The sequence below is a fragment of the Stenella coeruleoalba genome (genome assembly GCF_951394435.1).
Source record: "Stenella coeruleoalba genome assembly, contig: scaffold_367, whole genome shotgun sequence".
Classification (NCBI taxonomy): Eukaryota; Metazoa; Chordata; class Mammalia; order Artiodactyla; family Delphinidae; genus Stenella; species Stenella coeruleoalba.
The window spans coordinates 92,663-113,120 of NW_027646434.1; the positions used below are offsets into that span (position 1 = coordinate 92,663).

Consider the following 20,458-nt stretch of genomic DNA (forward strand, 5'->3'; position numbering starts at 1 on the left):
AAACCGATTTCAGGAGGTAGACTGGAATTGCATTGAAAGCATAGGAAAAGAGGCAGAACGTCCACAACGATGCACTTGGCCAAAAAGGGCGTATGCGTTTTTTCCTGAATATATTCAGGAAAAAACGCATACGCCCTCTTTGGCCAACCAAGCAAGCTTGCAAAGGAAATCTGCACTACAATGAAGTCTCACTTCACCCCGGTCAAGCGGGCCATCTGAAAAAAGTGTAAAATCCAGAAAGGCAGGACAGGCCATGGAGAACTGGGAGCCTTGTTATGCTGATGGGCGGGATGTAAATTGCCAACAGACACTCGGGAGAAGTGTATGGTGTTTCCAGAAACATCTAAAAAGCAATGCAACAGAGCCTAGAGCACTTCCACTTATGGTCCTATAGCTTAGGGAAATTAAAATCAAAAAGACACAGCCACCCCAAAGTTTGGGACGCCTCTGTTTACAAGAACCTCGTTTACCATACAAGTTCAATATCACAGAAAGTGAAAAATGGATAAAGAACTTGTGGTACTTACGTACAATGCAGTATCACTCAGCAATGAAATCTATGTCATCAGGCCCATAGCAGCATAATGAGTGGATTCAGGTACGATGATACTAACTGAAATACGTCACACAGAAAAAGAAACATCATAAGATATCACTAATACACGGAATGTAAACTTGGCTACACAGGAACTGAATTCCAAAACAGAACAGGGTCTCAAATTTAGAAAACCAACTTATGCTTGCTTAAGGGGAAAGGTGAGTTGGGGTGCTGCATAAAACCAGAGATTGAAATGAGCACAGATAAAGTTCCTTAAGCCAAATATGGAATAGACAAGAGCTACTCCTTGCTCAACGAAATGGACTCAACACCGCATATTAAATGCCTAAGAATGTACCTGACTAGTAAGTATCTTAAAACCTATGGATTGCTATGTCTCCGAAAGAGAATCAAGCGTGTGTACAGGGGCATAAACGCAGCAGTGATAGGATTGGAGAGGTTCGGTGAGTAAATGAAGACCCTTTGAAGTCATATTGCATGGTACCCTTTCCACGGGTCTCAACTCTCCAGGTTTAAGGTATTCTTCCTTCAGCTAAAACATGCATGTGGAACCCAGAGTATGATCAACCATGTGATCGGGAGATGTGTTCAAATATGTCTCAGTTTTCATACCCTGGTACTCGGGTGCAACATTCCAGGTGCTTTACTAACACTCTCCCGACTTGGAGAGTCAGCGCCTTTAACCTCCTGTTTGGCCCAGTTTGCAATTTCTGCGGAAGATGAACAGGAATAGGGAGAACCAATGAGAGACTAGCTGGAGGTGTCTGGACGGGCAAATTTAACTCTCATTTCCCACCAGGAAGAGGAATTAACAAAAGGCTCAGCGTGCCGTGCCGGAACCAGATTAGGGCCTGAAGCCATCCTGCGGTGTCGCGGCCAGCTCACAAGAAAGCGAGTTGAAGAAAGGAGCTCAGAGGCACTGTAATTCACAAACCTGCAGAGTTATAAATGACAGCTACCGTCCAAAAATATACTGAAGTAAGGCTGCCAAGAGGACTTGAAAGCGGGGCAGAATTGCAGGAAACCGATTTCAGGAGGTAGACTGGAATTGCATTGAAAGCATAGGAAAAGAGGCAGAATATCCACAACGATGCACTTGGCCAAAAAGGGCGTATGCGTTTTTTCCTGAATATATTCAGGAAAAAACGCATACGCCCTCTTTGGCCAACCAAGCAAGCTTGCAAAGGAAATCTGCACTACAATGAAGTCTCACTTCCCCCCGGTCAAAAGGGCCATCTGAAAAAAGTCTAAAATCCAGAAAGGCAGGACAGGCCATGGAGAACTGAGAGGTTGTTATGCTGATGGGCGGGAGGTAAATTGCCAACAGACACTCGGGAGAAGTGTATGGTGTTTCCTGAAACATCTAAAAACAAAGCAACAGAGCCAAGGGCACTTCTACTTATGGTCCTATAGCTTAGGGAAATTAAAATCAAAAAGACACAGCCACCCCAAAGTTTGGGACGCCTCTGTTTACAAGAACCTCGTTTACCGTACAAGTTAAGTATCACAGAAAGTGAAAAATGGATAAAGAACATGTGGTACTTACGTACAATGCAGTATCACTCAGCAATGAAATCTATGTCATCAGGCCCGTAGGAGCATAATGAGTGGATTCAGGTACGATGATTCTAACTGAAATAAGTCACACAGAAAAAGAAACATCATAAGATATCACTAATACATGGAATGTAAACTGGGTACACAGGAACTGAATTCCAAAACAGAACAGGGTCTCAAATTTAGAAAACCAACTTATGCTTGCTTAAGGGGAAAGGTGAGTTGGGGTGCTGCATAAAACCAGAGATTGAAATGAGCACAGATAAAGTTCCTTAAGCCAAATATGGAATAGACAAGAGCTATTCCTTGCTCAACGAAATGTACTCAACACCGCATATTAAACGCCTAAGAATGTACCTGACTAGTAAGTATCTTAAAACCTATGGATTGCTATGTCTCCGAAAGAGAATCAAGCATGTGTACAGGGGCATAAACGCAGCAGTGATAGGATTGGAGAGGTTCGGTGAGCAAATGAAGACCCTTTGAAGTCATATTGCATGGTACCAATTCCACGGGTTTCAACTACCCAGGTTTAAGGTATTCTTCCTTCAGCTAAAACATGCATGTGGAACCCAGAGTATGATCAACCATGTGATCGGGAGACGTGTTCAAATATGTCTCAGTTTTCGTACCCTGGTACTCGGGTGCAACATTCCAGACGCTATACTAACACTCTCCCCACTTGGAGAGACATCGCCTTTAACCTCCTGTTTGGCCCTGTTTGCATTTTCTGCGGAAGATGAACAGGATAGCGAGAACCAATGAGAGACTAGCTGGAGGTGTCTGGACGGGCAAATTTAACTCTCATTTCCCACCAGGAAGAGGAATTAACCAAAGGCTCAGCGTGCCGTGTCGGAACCACATTAGGGCCTGAAGCCATCCTGCAGTGTTGCGGCCATCTCAAAAGAAAGCGAGTTGAAGAAAGGAGCTCAGGGGCACTGTAATTCACAAACCTGCAGAGTTATAAATGACAGCTATCGTCCAAAAATATACTGAAGTAAAGCTGCCAAGAGGACTTGAAAGCGGGGCAGAATTGCAGGAAACCGATTTCAGGAGGTAGACTGGAATTGCATTGAAAGCATAGGAAAAGAGGCAGAGCGTCCACAATGATGCACTTGGCCAAAAAGGGCGTATGCGTTTTTTCCCGAATATATTCAGGAAAAAACGCATACGCCCTTTTTGGCAAACCAAGCAAACTTGCAAAGGAAATCTGCACTACAATGAAGTCTCACTTCACCCCGGTCAAACGGGCCATCTGAAAAAAGTGTAAAATCCAGAAAGGCTGGACAGGCCATGGAGAACTGGGAGCCTTGTTATGCTGATGGGCGGGATGTAAATTGCCAACAGACACTCGGGAGAAGTGTATGGTGTTTCCTGAAACATCTAAAAAACAATGCAACAGAGCCTAGAGCACTTCCACTTATGGTCCTATAGCTTAGGGAAATTAAAATGAAAAAGACACAGCCACCCCAAAGTTTGGGACGCCTCTGTTTACAAGAATCTCGTTTAGCATACAAGTTCAATATCACAGAAAGTGAAAAATGGATAAAGAACTTGTGGTACTTACGTACAATGCAGTATCACTCAGCAATGAAATCTATGTCATCAGGCCCGTAGCAGCATAATGAGTGGATTCAGGTACAATGATTCTAACTGAAATAAGTCACACAGAAAAAGAAACATCATAAGATATCACTAATACACGGAATGTAAACTTGGCTACACAGGAACTGAATTCCAAAACAGAACAGGGTCTCAAATTTAGAAAACCATCTTATGCTTGCTTAAGGGGAAAGGTGAGTTGGGGTGCTGCATAAAACCAGAGATTGAAATGAGCACAGATAAAGTTCCTTAAGCCAAATATAGAATAGACAAGAGTTACTCCTTGCTCAACGAAATGGACTCAACACCCCATATTAAACGCTTAAGAATCTACCTGACTAGTAAGTATCTTAAAACCTATGGATTGCTATGTCTCCAAAAGAGAATCAAGCATGTGTACATGGGCATAAACGCAGCAGTGATAGGATTGGAGAGGATCGGTGAGCAAATGAAGACCCTTTGAAGTCATATTGCATGGTACCCATTCCACGGGTTTCAACTACCCAGGATTAAGGTATTCTTCCTTCAGCTAAAACATGCATGTGGAACCCAGAGTATGATCAACCGTGTGAACGGGAGACGTGTTCAAATATGTCTCCGTTTTCCTCCCCTGGTACTCGTGTGCAACATTCCAGATGCTTTACTAACACTCTCCCCACTTGGAGAGTCAGCGCCTTTAACCTCCTGTTTGGCCCAGTTTGCAATTTCTGCGGAAGATGAACAGGAATAGGGAGAACCAATGAGAGACTAGCTGGAGGTGTCTGGACGGGCAAATTTAACTCTCATTTCCCACCAGGAAGAGGAATTAACAAAAGGCTCAGCGTGCCGTGCCGGAACCAGATTAGGGCCTGAAGCCATCCTGCGGTGTCGCGGCCAGCTCACAAGAAAGCGAGTTGAAGAAAGGAGCTCAGAGGCACTGTAATTCACAAACCTGCAGAGTTATAAATGACAGCTACCGTCCAAAAATATACTGAAGTAAGGCTGCCAAGAGGACTTGAAAGCGGGGCAGAATTGCAGGAAACCGATTTCAGGAGGTAGACTGGAATTGCATTGAAAGCATAGGAAAAGAGGCAGAACGTCCACAATGATGCACTTGGCCAAAAAGGACGTATGCGTTTTTTCCTGAATATATTCAGGAAAAAACGCATACGCCCTTTTTGGCCAACCAAGCAAGCTTGCAAAGGAAATCTGCACTACAATGAAGTCTCACTTCCCCCCGGTCAAAAGGGCCATCTGAAAAAAGTGTAAAATCCATAAAGGCAGGACAGGCCATGGAGAACTGGGAGCCTTGTTATGCTGATGGGCGGGATGTAAATTGCCAACAGACACTCGGGAGAAGTGTATGGTGTTTCCTGAAACATCTAAAAAACAAAGCAACAGAGCCTAGGGCACTTCCACTTATGGTCCTATAGCTTAGAGAAATTAAAATCAAAAAGACACAGCCACCCCAAAGTTTGGGACACCTCTGTTTACATGAACCTCGTTTACCGAACAAGTTCAATATCACAGAAAGTGAAAAATGGATAAAGAACTTGTGGTACTTACGTACAATGCAGTATCACTCAGCAATGAAATCTATGTCATCAGGCCCGTAGCAACATAATGAGTGGATTCAGGTACGATGATTCTAACTGAAATAAGTCACACAGAAAAAGAAACATCATAAGATATCAGTAATACACGGAATGTAAACTTGGCTACACAGGAACTGAATTCCAAAACAGAACAGGGTCTCAAATTTAGAAAACCAACTTATGCTTGCTTAAGGGGAAAGGTGAGTTGGGGTGCTGCATAAAACCAGAGATTGAAATGAGCACAGATAAAGTTCCTTAAGCCAAATATGGAATAGACAAGAGCTACTCCTTGCTCAACGAAATGGACTCAACACCCCATATTAAACGCCTAAGAATGTACCTGCCTAGTAAGTATCTTAAAACCTATGGATTGCTATGTCTCCAAAAGAGAATCAAGCGTGTGTACTGGGGCATAAACGCAGCAGTGATAGGATTGGAGAGGTTTGGTGAGCAAATGAAGACCCTTTGAAGTTATATTGCATGGTACCCATTCCACGGGTTTCAACTACCCTGGTTTAAGGTATTCTTCCTTCAGCTAAAACATGCATGTGGAACCTAGAGTATGATCAACAGTGTGAATGGGAGACGTGTTCAAATATGTCTCAGTTTTCCTCCCCTGGTACTCGGGTGCAACATTCCAGACGCTTTACTAACACTCTCCCGACTTGGAGAGTCAGTTCCTTTAACCTCCTGTTTGGCCCAGTTTGCAATTTCTGCGGAAGATGAACAGGAATAGCGAGAACCAATGAGAGACTAGCTGGAGTTGTCTGGACGGGCAAATTTAACTCTCATTTCCACCAGGAAGAGGAAATAACCAAAGGCTCAGCGTGCCGTGCCGGAACCAGATTAGGGCCTGAAGCCATTCTTCGGTGTTGCTTCCAGGTCACAAGAAAGCGAGTCAAGAAAGGAGCTCAGGGGCACTGTAATTCACAAACCTGCAGAGTTATAAATGACAGCTACCGTCCAAAAATATACTGAAGTAAGGCTGCCAAGAGGACTTGAAAGCGGGGCAGAATTGCAGGAAACTGATTTCAGGAGGTAGACTGGAATTGCATTGAAAGCATAGGAAAAGAGGCAGAACTTCCACAATGATGCACTTGGCCAAAAAGGGCGTATGCATTTTTTCCTGAATATATTCAGGAAAAAACGCATACGCCCTTTTTGGCCAACCAAGCAAGCTTGCAAAGGAAATCTGCACTACAATGAAGTCTCACTTCCCCCCGATCAAACGGGCCATCTGAAAAAAGTGTAAAATCCAGAAAGGCAGGACAGGCCATGGAGAACTGGGAGCCTTGTTATGCTGATGTGCGGGATGTAAATTGCCAACAGACACTCGGGAGAAGTGTATGGTGTTTCCTGAAACATCTAAAAAACAAAGCAACAGAGCCTAGGGCACTTCCACTTATGGTCCTATAGCTTAGAGAAATTAAAATCAAAAAGACACAGCCAACCCAAAGTTTGGGATGCCTCTGTTTACAAGAACCTCGTTTACCGTACAAGTTCAATATCACAGAAAGTGAAAAATGGATAAAGAACTTGTGGTACTTACGTACAATGCAGTATCACTCAGCAATGAAATCTATGTCATCAGGCCCTTAGCAGCATAATGAGTGGATTCAGGTACGATGATTCTAACTGAAATAAGTCACACAGAAAAAGAAACATCATAAGATATCAGTAATACACGGAATGTAAACTTGGCTAACAGGAACTGAATTCCAAAACAGAACAGGGTCTCAAATTTAGAAAACCAACTTATGCTTGCTTAAGGGGAAAGGTGAGTTGGGGTGCTGCATAAAACCAGAGATTGAAATGAGCACAGATAAAGTTCCTTAAGACAAATATGGAATAGACAAGAGTTACTCCTTGCTCAACGAAATGGACTCAACACCCCATATTAAACGCTTAAGAATCTACCTGACTAGTAAGTATCTTAAAACCTATGGATTGCTATGTCTCCAAAAGAGAATCAAGCATGTGTACATGGGCATAAACGCAGCAGTGATAGGATTGGAGAGGATCGGTGAGCAAATGAAGACCCTTTGAAGTCATATTGCATGGTACCCATTCCACGGGTTTCATCTACCCAGGTTTAAGGTATTCTTCCTTCAGCTAAAACATGCATGTGGAACCCAGAGTATGATCAACCGTGTGAACGGGAGACGTGTTCAAATATGTCTCCGTTTTTCTCCCCTGGTACTCGGGTGCAACATTCCAGACGCTTTACTAACACTCTCCCCACTTGGAGAGTCAGCGCCTTTAACCTCCTGTTTGGCAAGTTTGCAATTTCTGCGGAAGATGAACAGGAATAGGGAGAACCAATGAGAGACTAGCTGGAGTTGTCTGGACGGGCAAATTTAACTCTCATTTCCCACCAGGAAGAGGAATTAACCAAAGGCTCAGCGTGCCGTGCCGGAACCAGATTAGGGCCTGAAGCCATCCTGCGGTGTCGCGGCCAGCTCACAAGAAAGCGAGTTGAAGAAAGGAGCTCAGGGGCACTGTAATTCACAAACCTGCAGAGTTATAAATGACAGCTACCGTCCAAAAATATACTGAAGTAAGGCTGCCAAGAGGACTTGAATGCGGGGCAGAATTGCAGGAAACCGATTTCAGGAGGTAGACTGGAATTGCATTGAAAGCATAGGAAAGGAGGCAGAACGTCCACAATGATGCACTTGGCCAAAAAGGGCGTATGCGTTTTTTCCTGAATATATTCAGGAAAAAACGCATACGCCCTTTTTGGCCAACCAAGCAAGCTTGCAAAGGAAATCTGCACTACAATGAAGTCTCACTTCCCCCCGATCAAACGGGCCATCTGAAAAAATTGTAAAATCCAGAAAGGCAGGACAGGCCATGGAGAACTGGGAGCCTTGTTATGCTGATGGGCGGGATGTAAATTGCCAACAGACACTCGGGAGAAGTGTATGGTGTTTCCTGAAACATCTAAAAAACAAAGCAACAGAGCCTAGGGCACTTCCACTTATGGTCCTATAGCTTAGGGAAATTAAAATCAAAAAGACACAGCCAACCCAAAGTTTGGGATGCCTCTGTTTACAAGAACCTCGTTTACCGTACAAGTTCAATATCACAGAAAGAGAAAAATGGATAAAGAACTTGTGGTACTTACGTACAATGCAGTATCACTCAGCAATGAAATCTATGTCATCAGGCCCTTAGCAGCATAATGAGTGGATTCAGGTACGATGATTCTAACTGAAATAAGTCACACAGAAAAACAAACATCATAAGATATCACTAATACACGGAATGTAAACTTGGCTAACAGGAACTGAATTCCAAAACAGAACAGGTTCTCAAATTTAGAAAACCAACTTATGCTTGCTTAAGGGGAAAGGTGAGTTGGGGTGCTGCATAAAACCAGAGATTGAAATGAGCACAGATAAAGTTCCTTAAGACAAATATGGAATAGACAAGAGTTACTCCTTGCTCAACGAAATGGACTCAACACCCCATATTAAACGCTTAAGAATGTACCTGACTAGTAAGTATCTTAAAACCTATGGATTGCTATGTCTCCAAAAGAGAATCAAGCATGTGTACATGGGCATAAACGCAGCAGTGATAGGATTGGAGAGGATCGGTGAGCAAATGAAGACCCTTTGAAGTCGTATTGCATGGTACCCATTCCACAGGTTTCAACTACCCAGGTTTAAGGTATTCTTCCTTCAGCTAAAACATGCATGTGGAACCCAGAGTATGATCAACCGTGTGAACGGGAGACGTGTTCAAATATGTCTCCGTTTTTCTCCCCTGGTACTCGGGTGCAACATTCCAGACGCTTTACTAACACTCTCCCCACTTGGAGAGTCAGCGCCTTTAACCTCCTGTTTGGCCCAGTTTGCAATTTCTGCGGAAGATGAACAGGAATAGGGAGAACCAATGAGAGACTAGCTGGAGTTGTCTGGACGGGCAAATTTAACTCTCATTTCCCACCAGGAAGAGGAATTAACCAAAGGCTCAGCGTGCCGTGCCGGAACCAGATTAGGGCCTGAAGCCATCCTGTGGTGTTGCGGCCAGGTCACAAGAAAGCGAGTTGAAGAAAGGAGCTCAGGGGCACTGTAATTCACAAACCTGCAGAGTTATAAATGACAGCTATCGTCCAAAAATATACTGAAGTAAGGCTGCCAAGAGGACTTGAAAGCGGGGCAGAATTGCAGGAAACCGATTTCAGGAGGTAGACTGGAATTGCATTGAAAGCATAGGAAAAGAGGCAGAACGTCCACAATGATGCACTTGGCCAAAAAGGGCGTATGCGTTTTTTCCTGAATATATTGAGGAAAAAACGCATACGCCCTTTTTGGCCAACCAAGCAAGCTTGCAAAGGAAATCTGCACTACAATGAAGTCTCACTTCCCCCCGGTCAAAAGGGCCATCTGAAAAAAGTGTAAAATCCAGAAATGCAGGACAGGCCATGGAGAACTGGGAGCCTTGTTATGCTGATGGGCAGGATGTAAATTGCCAACAGCCACTCGGAAGAAGTGTATGGTGTTTCCTGAAACATCTAAAAAACAAAGCAACAGAGCCTAGGGCACTTCCACTTATGGTCCTATAGCTTAGGGAAATTAAAATCAAAAAGACACAGCCACCCCAATGTTTGGGATGCCTCTTTTTACAAGAACCTCATTTACGGTACAAGTTCAATATCGCAGACAGTGAAAAATGGATAAAGAAGTTGTGGTATTTACGTACAATGCAATATCAATCAGTAATGAAATCTATGTCATCAGGCCCTTAGCAGCACAATGAGTGGATTCAGGTATGATGATTCTAACTGAAATAAGTCACACAGAAAAAGAAACATCATAAGATACCACTAATACACGGAATGTAAACTTGGCTACACAGGAACTGAATTCCAAAACAGAACAGGGTCTCAAATTTAGAAAACCAACTTCTGCTTGCTTAAGGGGAAAGGTGAGTTGGGGTGCTGCATAAAACCAGAGATTGAAATGAGCACTGATAAAGTTCCTTAAGACAAATATGGAATAGACAAGAGGTACTCCTTGCTCAACGAAATGGACTCAACACCCCATATTAAACACCTAAGAATGTACCTGACTAGTAAGTATCTTAAAACCTATGGATTGCTATGTCTCCAAAAGAGAATCAAGCGTGTGTACAGGGGCATAAACGCAGCAGTGATAGGATTGGAGAGGTTCGGTGAGCAAATGAAGACCCTTTGAAGTCATATTGCATGGTACCCATTCCACGGGTCTCAACTCTCCAGGTTTAAGGTATTCTTCCTTCAGCTAATACATGCATGTGGAACCCAGAGTATGATCAACCGTGTGAACGGGAGACGTGTTCAAATATGTCTCAGTTTTCCTCCCCTGGTACTCGGGTGCAACATTCCAGACGCTTTCCTAACACTCTCCCCACTTGGAGAGTCAGCGCCTTTAACCTCCTGTTTGGCCCAGTTTGCAATTTCTGCGGAAGATGAACAGGAATAGGGAGAACCAAAGAGAGACTAGCTGGAGGTGTCTGGACGGGCAAATTGAACTCTCATTTCCCACCAGGAAGAGGAAATAACCAAAGGCTCAGCGTGCCGTGCCGGAACCAGATTAGGGCCTGAAGCCATCCTGCGGTGTTGCGGCCAGTTCACAAGAAAGCGAGTTGAAGAAAGCAGCTCAGGGGCACTGTAATTCACAAACCTGCAGAGTTATAAATGGCAGCTATCGTCCAAAAATATACTGAAGTAAGGCTGCCAAGAGGACTTGAAAGCGGGGCAGAATTGCAGGAAACCGATTTCAGGAGGTAGACTGGAATTGCATTGAAAGCATAGGAAAAGAGGCAGAACGTCCACAATGATGCACTTGGCCAAAAAGGGCGTATGCGTTTTTTCCTGAATATATTCAGGAAAAAACGCATACGCCCTTTTTGGCCAACCAAGCAAGCTTGCAAAGGAAATCTGCACTACAATGAAGTCTCACTTCCCCCCGGTCAAAAGGGCCATCTGAAAAAAGTGTAAAATCCAGAAAGGCAGGACAGGCCATGGAGAACTGGGAGCCTTGTTATGCTGATGGGCGGGATGTAAATTGCCAACAGACACTCGGGAGAAGTGTATGGTGTTTCCTGAAACATCTAAAAAACAAAGCAACAGAGCCTAGGGCACTTCCACTTATGGTCCTATAGCTTAGGGAAATTAAAATCAAAAAGACACAGCCACCCCAAAATTTGGGACACCTCTGTTTACAAGAACCTCGTTTACCGTACAAGTTCAACATCACAAAAAGTGAAAAATGGATAAAGAACTTGTGGTACTTACGTACAATGCAGTATCACTCAGCAATGAAATCTATGTCATCAGGCCCGTAGCAGCATAATGAGTGGATTCAGGTATGATGATTCTAACTGAAATAAGTCACACAGAAAAAGAAACATCATAAGATATCAGTAATACACGGAATGTAAACTTGGCTACACAGGAACTGAATTACAGAACAGAACAGGGTCTCAAATTTAGAAAAGCAACTTATGCTTGCTTAAGGGGAAAGGTGAGTTGGGGTGCTGCATAAAACCAGAGATTGAAATGAGCACAGATAAAGTTCCTTAAGACAAATATGGAATAGACAAGAGCTACTCCTTGCTCAACGAAATGGACTCAACACCCCATATTAAACGCCTAAGAATGTACCTGACTAGTAAGTATCTTAAAACCTATGGATAGCTATGTCTCCGAAAGAGAATCAAGCATGTGTACAGGGGCATAAACGCAGCAGTGATAGGTTTGGAGAGGTTCGGTGAGCAAATGAAGACCCTTTGAAGTCATATTGCATGGTACCAATTCCACGGGTTTCAACTACCCAGGTTTAAGGTATTCTTCCTTCAGCTAAAACATGCATGTGGAACCTAGAGTATGATCAACCATGTGATCGGGAGACGTCTTCAAATATGTCTCAGTTTTCGTACCCTGGTACTCGGGTGCAACATTCCAGACGCTTTACTAACACTCTCCCGACTTGGAGAGTCAGTCCCTTTAACCTCCTGTTTGGCCCAGTTTGCAATTTCTGCGGAAGATGAACAGGAATAGCGAGAACCAATGAGAGACTAGCTGGAGGTGTCTGGACGGGCAAATTTAACTCTCATTTCCCACTAGGAAGAGGAATTAACCAAAGGCTCAGCGTGCCGTGCCGGAACCAGATTAGGGCCTGAAGCCATCCTGCGGTGTTGCGGCCACGTCACAAGAAAGCGAGTTGAAGAAAGGAGCTCAGGGGCACTGTAATTCACAAACCTGCAGAGTTATAAATGACAGCTATCGTCCAAAAATATACTGAAGTAAGGCTGCCAAGAGGACTTGAAAGCGGGGCAGAATTGCAGGAAACCAATTTCAGGAGGTAGACTGGAATTGCATTGAAAGCATAGGAAAAGACGCAGAACGTCCACAATGATGCACTTGGCCAAAAAGGGCGTATGCGTTTTTTCCTGAATATATTCAGGAAAAAACGCATACGCCCTTTTTGGCCAACCAAGCAAGCTTGCAAAGGAAATCTGCACTACAATGAAGTCTCACTTCCCCCCGGTCAAAAGGGCCATCTGAAAAAAGTGTAAAATCCAGAAAGGCAGCACAGGCCATGGAGAACTGGGAGCCTTGTTATGCTGATGGGCGGGATGTAAATTGCCAACAGACACTCGGGAGAAGTGTATGGTGTTTCCTGACACATCTAAAAAACAAAGCAACAGAGCCTAGGGCACTTCCACTTATGGTCCTATAGCTTAGGGAAATTAAAATCAAAAAGACACAGCCACCGCAAACTTTGGGACGCCTCTGTTTACAAGAACCTCGTTTACCGTACAAGTTCAATATCACAGAAAGTGAAAAATGGATAAAGAACTTGTGGTACTTACATAAAATGCAGTATCACTCAGCAATGAAATCTATGTCATCAGGCCCGTAGCAGCATAATGAGTGGATTCAGGTACGATGATTCTAACTGAAATAAGTCACACAGAAAAAGAAACATCATAAGATATCACTAATACACGGAATGTAAACTTGGCTACACAGGAACTGAATTCCAAAACAGAACAGGGTCTCAAATTTAGAAAAGCAACTTATGCTTGCTTAAGGGGAAAGGTGAGTTGCGGTGCTGCATAAAACCAGAGATTGAAATGAGCACAGATAAAGTTCCTTAAGCCAAATATGGAATAGACAAGAGCTACTCCTTGCTCAACGAAATGGACTCAACACCCCATATTAAACGCCTAAGAATGTACCTGACTAGTAAGTATCTTAAAACCTATGGATTGCTATGTCTCCGAAAGAGAATCAAGCATGTGTACAGGGGCATAAACGCAGCAGTGATAGGATTGGAGAGGTTCGGTGAGCAAATGAAGACCCTATGAACTTATACTGCATGGTACCCATTCCACGGGTTTCAACTACCCAGGTTTAAGGTATTCTTCCTTCAGCTAAAACATGCATGTGGAACCTAGAGTATGATCAACCATGTGATCGGGAGACGTGTTCAAATATGTCTCAGTTTTCGTACCCTGGTACTCGGGTGCAACATTCCAGACGCTTTACTAACACTCTCCCGACTTGGAGAGTCAGTCCCTTTAACCTCCTGTTTGGCCCAGTTTGCAATTTCTGCGGACGATGAACAGAAATAGCGAGAACCAATGAGAGACTAGCTGGAGGTGTCTGGACGGGCAAATTTAACTCTCATTTCCCACCAGGAAGAGGAATTAACCAAAGGCTCAGCGTGCCGTGCCAGAACCAGATTAGGGCCTGAAGCCATCCTGCGGTGTTGCGGCCAGGTCACAATAAAGCGAGTTGAAGAAAGGAGCTCAGGGGCACTGTAATTCACAAACCTGCAGAGTTATAAATGACAGCTATCGTCCAAAAATATACTGAAGTAAGGCTGCCAAGAGGACTTGAAAGCAGGGCAGAATTACAGGAAACCGATTTCAGGAGGTAGACTGGAATTGCATTTCAAACATAGGAAAAGAGGCAGAACGTCCACAATGATGCACTTGGCCAAAAAGGGCGTATGCGTTTTTTCCTGAATATATTCAGGAAAAAACGCATACGTCCTTTTTGGCCAACCAAGCAAATTTGCAAAGGAAATCTGCACTACAATGAAGTCTCACTTCCCCCCGGTCAAAAGGGCCATCTGAAAAAAGTGTAAAATCCAGAAAGGCAGGACAGGCCATGGAGAACTGGGAGCCTTGTTATGCTGATGGGCGGGATGTAAATTGCCAACAGACACTCGGGAGAAGTGTATGGTGTTTCCTGAAACATCTAAAAAACAAAGCAACAGAGCCTAGGGCACTTCCACTTATGGTCCTATAGCTTAGGGAAATTAAAATCAAAAAGACACAGCCACCCCAAAGTTTGGGACGCCTCTGTTTACAAGAACCTCGTTTACCGTACAAGTTCAATATCACAGAAAGTGAAAAATGGATAAAGAACTTGTCGTACTTACGTACAATGAAGTATCACTCAGCAATGAAATCTATGTCATCAGGCCCGTAGCAGCATAATGAGTGGATTCAGGTACGATGATTCTAACTGAAATAAGTCACACAGAAAATGAAACATCATAAGATATCACTAATACACGGAATGTAAACTTGGCTACACAGGAACTGAATTCCAAAACAGAACAGGGTCTCAAATTTAGAAAACCAACTTATGCTTGCTTAAGGGGAAAGGTGAGTTGGGGTGCTGCATAAAACCAGAGATTGAAATGAGCACAGATAAAGTTCCTTAAGCCAAATATGGAATAGACAAGAGCTACTCCTTGCTCAACGAAATGGACTCAACACCACATATTAAATGCCTAAGAATGTACCTGACTAGTAAGTATCTTAAAACCTATGGATTGCTATGTCTCCGAAAGAGAATCAAGCATGTGTACAGGGGCATAAACGCAGCAGTGATAGGACTGGAGAGGTTCGGTGAGCAAATGAAGACCCTATGCAGTCATATTGCATGGTACCCATTCCACGGGTTTCAACTACCGAGGTTTAAGGTATTCTTCCTTCACCTAAAACATGCATGTGGAACCTAGAGTATGATCAACCATGTGATCGGGAGACGTGTTCAAATATGTCTCAGTTTTCATACCCTGGTACTCGGGTGCAACATTCCAGACGCTTTACTAACACTCTCCCGACTTGGAGAGTCAGTCCCTTTAACCTCCTGTTTGGCCCAGTTTGCAATTTCTGCGGACGATGAACAGGAATAGCGAGAACCAATGAGAGACTAGCTGGAGGTGTCTGGACAGGCAAATTTAACTCTCATTTCCCACCAGGAAGAGGAATTAACCAAAGGCTCAGCGTTCCGTGCCAGAACCAGATTAGGGCCTGAAGCCATCCTGGGGTGTTGCGGCCAGGTCACAAGAAAGCGAGTTGAAGAAAGGAGCTCAGGGGCACTGTAATTCACAAACCTGCAGAGTTATAAATGACAGCTATCGTCCAAAAATATACTGAAGTAAGGCTGCCAAGAGGACTTGAAAGCGGGGCAGAATTGCAGGAAACCGATTTCAGGAGGTAGACTGGAATTGCATTTCAAACATAGGAAAAGAGGCAGAACGTCCACAATGATGCACTTGGCCAAAAAGTGCGTATGCATTTTTTCCTGAATATATTCAGGAAAAAACGCATACGTCCTTTTTGGCCAAGAAAGCAAACTTGCAAAGGAAATCTGCACTACAATGAAGTCTCACTTCCCCCCGGTCAACAGGGCCATCTGAAAAAAGTGTAAAATCCAGAAATGCAGGACAGGCCATGGAGAACTGGGAGCCTTGTTATGCTGATGGGCGGGATGTAAATTGCCAACAGAGCCTCGGGAAAAGTGTATGGTGTTTCCTGAAACATCTAAAAAACAAAACAACAGAGCCTAGGGCACTTCCACTTATGGTCCTATAGCTTATGGAAATTAAAATCAAAAAGACACAGCCACCCCAAAATTTGGGACACCTCTGTTTACAAGAACCTCGTTTACCGTACAAGTTCAACATCACAAAAAGTGAAAAATGGATAAAGAACTTGTGGTACTTACGTACAATGCAGTATCACTCAGCAATGAAATCTATGTCATCAGGCCCGTAGCAGCATAATGAGTGGATTCAGGTATGATGATTCTAACTGAAATAAGTCACACAGAAAAAGAAACATCATAAGATATCAGTAATACACGGAATGGAAACTTGGCTACACAGGAACTGAATTACAGAACAGAACAGGGTCTTAAATTTAGAAAAGCAACTTATGCTTGCTTAAGGGGAAAGGTGAGTTGGGGTGCTGCATAAAACCAGAGATTGAAATGAGCACAGATAAAGTTCCTTAAGCCAAATATGGAATAGACAAGAGCTACTCCTTGCTCAACGAAATGGGCTCAACACACCATATTAAACGCCTAAGAATGTACCTGACTAGTAAGTATCTTAAAACCTATGGATTGCTATGTCTCCGAAAGAGAATCAAGCATGTGTACAGGGACATAAACGCAGCAGTGATAGGATTGGAGAGGTTCGGTGAGCAAATGAAGACCCTTTGAAGTCATATTGCATGGTACCCATTCCACGGGTTTCAACTACCCAGGTTTAAGGTATTCTTCCTTCAGCTAAAACATGCATGTGGAACCTAGAGTATGATCAACCATGTGATCGGGAGACGTGTTCAAATATGTCTCAGTTTTCGTACCCTGGTACTCGGGTGCAACATTCCAGACGCTTTACTAACACTCTCCCGACTTGGAGAGTCAGTCCCTTTAACCTCCTGTTTGGCCCAGTTTGCAATTTCTGCGGAAGATGAACAGGAATAGCGAGAACCAATGAGAGACTAGCTGGAGGTGTCTGGACGGGCAAATTTAACTCTCATTTCCCACCAGGAAGAGGAATTAACCAAAGGCTCAGCGTGCCGTGCCGGAACCAGATTAGGGCCTGAAGCCATCCTGCGGTGTTGCGGCCAGGTCACAAGAAAGCGAGTTGAAGAAAGGAGCTCAGGGGCACTGTAATTCACAAACCTGCAGAGTTATAAATGACAGCTATCGTCCAAAAATATACTGAAGTAAGGCTGCCAAGAGGACTTGAAAGCAGGGCAGAATTGCAGGAAACCGATTTCAGGAGGTAGACTGGAATTGCATTGAAAGCATAGGAAAAGAGGCAGAACGTCCACAATGATGCACTTGGCCAAAAAGGGGGTATGCGTTTTTTCCTGAATATATTCAGGAAAAAACGCATACGCCCTTTTTGGCCAACCAAGCAAGCTTGCAAAGGAAATCTGCACTACAATGAAGTCTCACTTCCCCCCGGTCAAAAGGGCCATCTGAAAAAAGTGTAAAATCCAGAAAGGCAGGACAGGCCATGGAGAACTGGGAGCCTTGTTATGCTGATGGGCGGGATGTAAATTGCCAACAGACTCTCGGGAGAAGTGTATGGTGTTTCCTGACACATCTAAAAAACAAAGCAACAGAGCCTAGGGCACTTCCACTTATGGTCCTATAGCTTAGGGAAATTAAAATCAAAAAGACACAGCCACCCCAAAGTTTGGGACGCCTCTGTTTACAAGAACCTCGTTTACCGCACAAGTTCAATATCACAGAAAGTGAAAAATGGATAAAGAACTTGTGGTACTTACGTACAATACACTATCACTCAGCAATGAAATCTATGTCATCAGGCCTGTAGCAGCATGATGAGTGGATTCAGCTACGATGATTCAAACTGAAATAAGTCACACAGAAAAAGAAACATCATAAGATATCACTAATACATGGAATGTAAACTTGGCTACACAGGAACTGAATTCCAAAACAGAACAGGGTCTCAAATTTAGAAAACCAACTTATGCTTGCTTAAGGGGAAAGGTGAGTTGGGGTGCTGCATAAAACCAGAGATTGAAATGAGCACAGATAAAGTTCCTTAAGCCAAATATGGAATAGACAAGAGCTACTCCTTGCTCAACGAAATGGACTCAACACCCCATATTAAACGCCTAAGAATGTACCTGACTAGTAAGTATCTTAAAACCTATGGATAGCTATGTCTCCGAAAGAGAATCAAGCATGTGTACAGGGGCATAAACGCAGCAGTGATAGGTTTGGAGAGGTTCGGTGAGCAAATGAAGACCCTTTGAAGTCATAATGCATGGTACCCATTCCACGGGTTTCAACTACCCAGGTTTAAGGTATTCTTCCTTCAGCTAAAACATGCATGTGGAACCTAGAGTATGATCAACCATGTGATCGGGAGACGTCTTCAAATATGTCTCAGTTTTCGTACCCTGGTACTCGGGTGCAACATTCCAGACGCTTTACTAACACTCTCCCGACTTGGAGAGTCAGTCCCTTTAACCTCCTGTTTGGCCCAGTTTGCAATTTCTGCGGAAGATGAACAGGAATAGCGAGAACCAAAGAGAGACTAGCTGGAGGTGTCTGGACGGGCAAATTTAACTCTCATTTCCCACCAGGAAGAGGAATTAACCAAAGGCTCAGCGTGCCGTGCCAGAAACAGATTAGGGCCTGAAGCCATCCTGCGGTGTTGCGGCCACGTCACAAGAAAGCGAGTTGAAGAAAGGAGCTCAGGGGCACTGTAATGCACAAACCTGCAGAGTTATAAATGACAGCTATCGTCCAAAAATATACTGAAGTAAGGCTGCCAAGAGGACTTGAAAGCGGGGCAGAATTGCAGGAAACCGATTTCAGGAGGTAGACTGGAATTGCATTGAAAGCATAGGAAAAGAGGCAGAACGTCCACAATGATGCACTTGGCCAAAAAGGGCGTATGCGTTTTTTCCTGAATATATTCAGGAAAAAACGCATACGCCATTTTTGGCCACCCAAGCAAACTTGCAAAGGAAATCTGCACTACAATGAAGTCTCACTTCCCCCAGGTCAAAAGGGCCACCTGAAAAAAGTGTAAAATCCAGAAAGGCAGGACAGACCATGGAGAACTGGGAGCCTTGTTATGCTGATGGGTGGGATGTAAATTGCCAACAGACACTCGGGAGAAGTGTATGGTGTTTCCTGAAACATCTAAAAAACAAAGCAACAGAGCCTAGGGCACTTCCACTTATGGTCCTATAGCTTAGGGAAATTAAAATAGAAAAGACACAGCCACCCCAAAGTTTGGGACGCCTCTGTTTACAAGAACCTCGTTTACAGTACAAGTTCAACATCGCAGAAAGTGAAAAATGGATAAAGAAGTTGTGGTATTTACTTACAAAGCAATATAACTCAGCAATGAAATCTATGTCATCAGGCCCTTAGCAGCACAATGAGTGGATTCAGGTATGATGATTCTAACTGAAATAAGTCACACAGAAAAAGAAACATCATAAGATATCAGTAATACACGGAATGTAAACTTGGCTACACAGGAACTGAATTACAGAACAGAACAGGGACTCAAATTTAGAAAACCAACTTATGCTTGCTTAAGGAGAAAGGTGAGTTGGAGTGCTGCATAAAACCAGAGATTGAAATGAACACAGATAAAGTTCCTTAAGCCAAATATGGAATAGACAAGAGCTACTCCTTGCTCAATGAAATGGACTCAACACCGCATATTAAACGCCTAAGAATGTAGCTGACTAGTAAGTATCTTAAAACCTATGGATTGCTATGTCTCCGAAAGAGAATCAAGCATGTGTACAGGGGCATAAACACAGCAGTGATAGGATTGGAGAGGTTCGGTGAGCAAATGAAGACCCTTTGAAGCCATATTGCATGGTACCCATTCCACGGGACTCAACTCTCCAGGTTTAAGGTATTCTTCCTTCAGCTAAAACATGCATGTGGAACCCAGAGTATGATCAACCGTGTGAACGGGAGACATGTTCAAATATGTCTCAGTTTTCCTCCCCTGGTACTCGGGTGCAAATTTCCAGACGCTTTACTAACACTCTCCCCACTTGGAGAGTCAACGCCTTTAACCTCCTGTTTGGGCCAGTTTGCAATTTCTGCGGAAGATGAACAGGAATAGGGAGAACCAATGAGAGACTAGCTGGAGGTGTCTGGACGGGCAAATTTAACTCTCATTTCCCACCAGGAAGAGGAACTAACCAAAGGCTCAGCGTGCCGTGCCGGAACCAGATTAGGGCCTGAAGCCATCCTGCGGTGTTGCAGCCAGCTCAAAAGAAAGCGAATTGAAGAAAGGAGCTCAGGGGCACTGTAATTCACAAACCTGCAGAGTTATAA

The 20,458-nt window shown here is 43.7% G+C and overlaps 1 long non-coding RNA gene across 1 annotated transcript in view; it reads right to left on the reverse strand.

The window, feature by feature from the left end:
• LOC307181114 overlaps positions 1-13,244 on the reverse strand; it is a 55,335-nt gene extending 42,091 nt beyond the window's left edge. Inside the window, exon 1 of the long non-coding RNA XR_013825909.1 lies at positions 13,159-13,244. This is a non-coding gene — a long non-coding RNA (uncharacterized lncRNA). The remainder of the gene's footprint in view (positions 1-13,158) is intronic.
• Between the last annotated feature and the right edge of the window lie 7,214 nt (positions 13,245-20,458).